Source organism: Myotis lucifugus, unplaced genomic scaffold (assembly GCF_000147115.1).
Source record: "Myotis lucifugus unplaced genomic scaffold, Myoluc2.0 scaffold_1023, whole genome shotgun sequence".
Taxonomy (NCBI): domain Eukaryota; kingdom Metazoa; phylum Chordata; class Mammalia; order Chiroptera; family Vespertilionidae; genus Myotis; species Myotis lucifugus.
The window spans coordinates 72,197-79,434 of record NW_005872071.1 but is presented as its reverse complement, the minus strand read 5'-3'; the positions used below and the strand labels follow the sequence as shown (position 1 = coordinate 79,434).

Here is a 7,238-nt window from a genome sequence, read left to right as displayed (position 1 = left end):
GGATTATTGTTTTTAATAAATATACGTGGGCGCTCCTGTAACCCTCAGCAGTTCACATGTCCCTTTAGATAAAATTCAAACTTCTTACCCACCCATCAGGGCCCAATATGATTTGTCTCCCGTCTTCCCCAGCCTCTTCTTATGTCAATGTCACTCCCCAACTTGCTCGCCTGCTGCAGCCTCACTAGCCTTCTTCCTGCCCCTTCAACACGGCAAACACCTTCCCACACTGTGGCCTCTCCCTCTCCCTCTCCCTGGGACACTTGTCCCCTAGATCTTCACACAGTGTCTTCTCTCATCTTCCAGGTCTCAAGTGTCACTTCTTCAGGGAGAGCTCCCTTAGCACTTGAAATGACATCAGGTGAATCCATTCTCTCTGTCCCATAACCATGGGGTATTTTTTTAAAGCAATTATTGCTCTGAATTTTTTCTGTCTTAAGGGGCTCAGGGAGAAAGAAAAGGAGATGGTGGGGAGGCCCCTTGATACATCTCACATAGTAGGGAGAGGCACCAACATCACAGATTCTGCTGAGGACAGAACACAGGGTGCTCAAAGAGAGACCCTCTAATTCCTTTGACTCCCCATAAAATGCCAGAGAAACTTTCCTTTGGGGATAACTCAAAACAATAACTGGAGCACTGGGTGGGAATCAGTCTGAGATCATTATTTCTTAATCCTCTCTAGACTCTGATGAAAGGTGACAGGAGACTGGGGAGGTTTGACTGCAGGCGAGGTGAGAAGAAATGGCTGAGATACATGGAGCCCCTTGCACATCTCATAGTGGCGAGCACCAGCCCCTTTTGTGGTAGAAAGAATCAGGATCCATATGGTAAAGGCAGGTGGCCACTGAAGAAAATGCCACCATTTTCTAATGGACATGGCCTAGACATGGTGACAAAGCTAATTCCCTTTCTTCCTCCTCCACAACAGCTCACCCCCAAGGTGTACTTACGTGGAGTGTCCCTGGCCCGAGCCAGGGGAGGGCTCAGTGCCATCAGCATCACCATCAGAGCGGCCATCCAGGAGCCTCCGGGGAGCCGCAGACACACCATGCTGGAGCTCAGAGAGGACAGGGGCAGGGAGCAGGGGGGTCTCACTCAGTGAGGACTGTGACCCTTCTCCACCCACATCCCCCCAAAACACCAACTGAGGAACTCATTTGTTTGTTCCCGGATTGGGTCATCTCAGTACTGAGAACCAACCAGCATCAGAGATGAACAGCATCATCAGTTGCTGGTCAGAGATTCAGTAGGAAGGTCCTCTTCTGGAACTTTAGAATTTCCTCCATCAAAAACGTTGCTTTGCTTTCGTGCTTTAAAGATCTGGTTGTTTCAGAAACATTGTATTGAGTCCTATTGTGAGGCAGCTCTGCGCTGTCAGTGATGAGCACACAAGTTGGAGCCTTTGGGAGCATTCGTCTCTCTCACTGCAGACAGAGCCGTTTTGCAAATGGATGAGTGAGTGTGCTGGGAGCTGAGGGTGAGGGAGGTGATTGCAAGTTAGGAGGCCTTCAGTTTTGTTCTTTTAAAAAAATCTTTATTGTTGAAAGTATTACATATGTCTCCTTTTCCCCCATTGTCCTCTTCTAGCCCCCACCCCCACCCAAGCCCTCACCACTCTATTGTCTGTGTCCCTGGGTTACGCATACAGGCGTACAAATTCTTCGGTTCATCTCTTTCCACCCACCCACCGTCCCCTACCTTCCCTCTGGGCTTCTACATCTCTGGATCTATTTTGTTCATCAGTTTATTTTGTTCATTAGATTCCACATATGAGTGAGATCATGTGATACTTGTTTTTCTCTGAGTGGCTTATTTCGCTGTTGTACCTGAACATAGTGCTGCAGATTTGGGGAAATGACTTAGCCTTTCACAGTTAAAGCCACTGTGATCTTTCAGGTGTTTCAATACTGGGAAAGGCTGTGATTCTGGGGACACCTCGAGGAGCAGCTTCCCCTAGTAACTGATGACATGTCAGGCTGGTAGCTACTGATTGGAGAGTATTATCGGTGACTCTTTACAGAGTGGATGTCACTCACTGAAGGAAATGGAAAGTTATTCAATAATTAACCCGAGTAAAAGGTTTTTCAGGTTTCTCTCCTGGTGCTGTCACTGAGCTCAGAGCCCCTGGGGAACACACTTGGAGAAAGGGACTAAAGGAGGCGATCTGTGTGGGATGGAGGGAAAGTGCCTTTGGACAGCACTTAACCCACCAGTGTGATCAGTCAACTGTCCAAACCAAAGTGCACAAGGGACTGGGAGACTGAGAAGGACTCAAAGCCAGCCTGTGGCCCAGCAGCTCTGCGTTAGAACAGCTAGTGTTTCATGTGAAAAGCATTCAGTTCTTTACTCCTGGTCCCCATTAGGATTTTCTCATTTTCTTGGGGGCATGTCCTCTTATTCAGTCAACTGCTCTTGCTTTATTCTAGGAAAAGGTATAAGAAGGCTTTGCTATTGAAATTATTATAGAATGTTCAGGAAGTGGAACTCGATGGGAAACTAGGAAGTACATCCTTTGATGTCATCATGTGATTTAGAGCATCTAGTTCTACTTAGATAATCAGTATACATTATACTAACATACATGTACCTCTCAGATCCTCAGTCGACTTGAAAGGACAGCTGTCCATTGAAGTACCGCGTTAACTCTCACACCCCAGTTCTGACGTGCAGTCCTCCTCGTGCCTGCGTGTGTCTAGTGACAGGATACTGACCATGCTGCAGCGAAAGGACTGCAATTGAGGTGGTGAAATGGAGGAAGATGGTCAAAAGGTACAAACTTCCGGCTAAGAAATAAACAAGTCATCAGGATGTAATGCACAGCCAAGAGGGTAGATCTTAAACAGTGGTTTCCCACCTTTTTTTGGCCAGGCCCCACCTAAGCTTCTCTAAACCCTGATGCTGCCTCCCTCATGACATAGGATTCCTATTGTTCAAAAAGTGATCTCCTATTCACGTGGAGGAGGCCTAAAAGGCCGTTAACTTGGTCTAAACAAACTTCCAAAGAACATGGCATCCATGAAAGAGAAAAATAAAAGCATGAAAGGACAGTTGAAGTACTGAGGGATAAATCACTAAGAAATTGTTTTAAAAAATAATATGAAGTGATATGAAAAAATAGCAAGTAAAGTCTCAAAACATTATACTAGTAGACAACTGAAATGCATAAATATGTCACAATATACATTTATATACTGTACATGAGGCCCCTAGTACCATGAAAAATAAAAAAAATTAACTGTTAATAACTCATTCTCAAATTTCTGCCCTTAAAAATCAAATTTCTCCCGTGTGGCATGTGTTCCATGTTGGAACCACTGTCTTAAATGTTCTCATCACTAGAAAGAGTTTAGTAACTATGTGTGGTATACTTGTTATCTAGACTTACTGTGGTGTTCATTTCCAATATATACAAACTAGAGTCCCGGTGCATGAAATTCATGCATGGGGGGGAGGGTATTCAGTCAGCCCAGCCTGCACCCTCTCCAATCTGGGATCCCTTGGGGGATGTCTGACTGCCAATTTAGGCCCAATTCCAGGGGTTGGGCCTAAGCCGACTGTCAGACATCCCTCTCACTATCTGGGATTGCCTGCTCCTAACCACTCACCTGCCTGCCTACCTGATCGCCCCTCAATGTCCCCCTTCACCAGCCTGATTACCCCTAACCACCACTGCCTGCTGGCCTGATCTCTCCCAACTGCCATCCTGCTGGCCAGGTCACCCCCAATTGCCCTCCCAGCTGGCCTGGTGGCCCATAACTGCCCCCTCGCTGGCTTGTTGGCACCACGCAGCCTGCTGGTCAGTCCTTTGGTAGTCCCTCACTGACCCCCCTGCCGGCCTGGTCACTGCATGCAACCTGCTGGTCAGTCCTTTGGTTGTCCCTCGTTAACCCCCCTGGTGGTCTTGTCACCCAGTACAGCCTGCTTGTTCAGTCATTTGGTTGTGTCTCACTAACCCCTCTGACAACCTGGTCGCCCAATGCAGCTGCTGTGTGGTTCTTACTGTTACTGTTCCGTTGTCCATCTGGTTGTAAGGGCCCTGGCTTTCTATATATACTAGAGGCCCAGTGCACAAAAATTTGTGCACTCGGTGGGGGGGTCCCTCAGCCCAGCCTGCACCCATTCACAGTCCAGGACCCCTTGGGGGATGTCCACCTTTCGACTTAGGCCCACTCCCTAGGGGATCATGCCTAAGCTTGCAGTCAGACATCCTTCTTGCAGCCAGGGAGCCCTTGGGGATGTCCGACTAAAGGCTTAGGCCCCCAAGGGACCAGGTCTAAACCGTTAGTTGGACATTCTTAGTGCTGCCGCGGAGGTGGGAGAAGCTATTGGCACCACCACTGCACTGGCCAGCCATGAGCCAGCTTCTGGCTGAGTGGCACTCCCCATATGGAAGTGCACTGACCACCAGGGGGCAGCTCCTGCATTTAGCATCTGCCCCCTGGTGGCCAGTGCACATCATAGCAACTGGTCATTCTGTCGTTCAGTCAATGTGCATATTAGCCTTTTATTATTATTATATAGGATGTCCCTATTTCCCCCCTTTTGCTCCCTCTATCCAGCTCTTGCCCCCCACTTCTCTCTGGCCATCACCATACTGTTGTCTGTGTTCATGGGTTGTGCATATATTTTATTTGGCTAATCCCTTCTTTAAATTCACTTCTTTAAATTTGTATTTTTAGATAAGTGCTTATAACTGCACTATTATATATTTTCTATTATATCATTTAGAATTAAGATTTTTTTAATTGAACCCTTGTAAATTTTAGTGCAATTTAATAAATTATGCTAGAAGCAATTAGCAGATTTTTCATGTAATGCAGATACATTTCAATTAATATTTTATTAATTTTTAAATTTTTTAATATTTTAATTTGAAATAATATCATACATCTTAAAAAAAACACTATAAAATACTACAGCATATTATATGTACCATTCACCCAATTTCTTAGGTGTTAATAATTTAAACATAACCATTATACAACTAACAGAATTTGGAATATATTTTTCTTATAATCTCTTTAATGTTACTTAATCCATTTACTTTGTTTTTGTTAATCTTCACCCAAGGATATTTTCCCATTGAATTTTAGAGAGAGTGAAGGGAAAGGGAGAGACACATTGATTGGTTGCCTCCTGCACATGCTTTGATAGGGACTGGGGATCAAGCCAGCAACTGAGGTACATGCCCTTGACTGGAATCGAACCTGGGACCCTTCAGTCCACGGGCGAATGCTCTATCCACTGAGCAAAACAGGCTGCAGCTTAATTCATTTACTTTTAATCGATATGTGTCTTTATATTTAAAGTGGGTTTTGTTTTTGATTCACCCTCATAATCTGTCCTTTAATTGGTGCATTTATGCCACTGACTTTCAGAGTGCTTACTGATAGAGTTACTGCCATATCAGGCGGCTTCTGGGTCTTTTGGATCCCGCCCTGCCTTGCCTTTTTTTTCCTTTTTTTCTAAGACATTTCAATTTATTTAAAATAAGCCAATATACAGGATATAAAGGGTATGATATTTACAACAGTACAGTAAACAGGTTGGTTTCCCAGTAGGAGCAGTAGTCTTTCAGTGAGTATTAACCCCCTTTCCCCTTGATCCTCCACCCAGCTGGCAGACAAACAGCAACAGTGGGGTGGGATGGGACTGCAGGATAGAAAGTCTCCCTGAAGGGATTAAAAATCACGTAGATGCTAAAATGTCCATGAATGGGTCTTGGGGGTGAGGGGTGCCTCTGCCTCATTCCTTTGAGGGCTTGGCAGCAGGAATGCTGAGGGATTTGCCCCAAACTAACACACGGCCCACCCTGAGCCTGTAAATCTTTCACCCATGGAATATTCCCTTCCCGAGAGAATTAGCCCTAATCCCTCAGCCAGTGCCTGGGCACAGCCAGGACTGTGGATATTTCATGGCATTTCCACTCCCAACAATTCTGCACTGCTCCCCTCACCCACCTCCCCCGTCACTCCATCAGGACACCGTGCACAGGAGGGTACACTGGTTTTCCCATGCTCATTGGGAACTGGCTGTTTCTGTTTTCTGGAGTATAAAGGTTCCTGTGGGTCAGGTAAGGTCTCTGCTTGGCAAGAAGTTCTGTAACAGAGCCATTGACCACCCCCACCTCCTCTGGGCATGGAGCAGCTCTGGCCCTCAGAGCTCATCTCTCCAGCAGAACTGAAGGGAAGACCGTGTGTACCCTTCTGTCCCTCACCCTTCACATGTTCAGAACCATCAGTGTCACACTTCCTGATTCCTATCACTGTATTTCATTAGTTCCATACTGTTTTACTAATGAATCTAAACAGATTGGTTCAAAAAGGGATCCTTCTATTTATAAAGTATCTGGGGCTTCTGGGGGAAGGCCTTGCCTTGCAGCCTGGACCCACTGATGGGAAGTTCCTGGGCCCCAAGGCAAGACCTACTGCTGGGGAAGGGCCTTGCCTTGGAGCCCCGACCTGCTGATTTGCAGTTCCCAGGCCCCAAGGCAAGACCGGTTGCTGAGGCTTCTGGGGGCGGTCCCCACTGGGGTGCCTGGCCAGTCTAGGTGAGGGGCTGAGGGCTGTTTTTAGGCTTCCCACACGCCCTTTAGGGTGGGGGTCCTCAGTGGGGTGCCTGGCCAGTCTGGGTGAGGGGATGATGGCTGTTTTTAGGCTGCCCGCACCCCCTTTAGGGTGGGGGTCCCCACTGGTGTGCCTGGCCAGTCTGGATGAGGGGCTGAGGGCCGTTTTCAGGCTGGTGGGTGACTGAAGCTCCCAACCTCTCCTTTTTTTCTTTTTTTTTAATTCTGGGATTTATTTACCTTCTATGGCTGTCACTGGAGCTGAGAGCCAGCTTTAGCTCTGAGGCCCAGCTCCAGCTTGAGGCCTCGGCTGCTGAAAGCAGGTTATCTGGGCTTTGTTTAGATTCTATAATTGAAACTCTGTTGCCATCACTGGTGCTCTAAGCTCTGAGCCCACTGCCGGCTGAAAGCAGCTATCTGGGCTTTGTTTAGCTTCTATAATTGCAACATTGTTGTATCCAGAGCTCAGAGCTGGGCTGCCCCAGGCCAGGAACGTTGGCTTCCTCCGTCACTGGAGCAAGCAAGCCTCCTGTTCACTTCTGCTGCCTGGCTGCCGGCCTCCATCTTGGTTGGCAGTTAATTTGCATATCCTGCTGATTAGCCAATGGGAAGTGTTTGGGGGGATGGTCAATTTGCATCTTTCTCTTTTATTAGTGTAGATTAGGATATC

The 7,238-nt window shown here is 47.0% G+C and overlaps 1 pseudogene; it reads right to left on the bottom strand.

The window, feature by feature from the left end:
- LOC102438798 overlaps positions 1-1,124 on the bottom strand; it is a 9,762-nt pseudogene extending 8,638 nt beyond the window's left edge.
- Between the last annotated feature and the right edge of the window lie 6,114 nt (positions 1,125-7,238).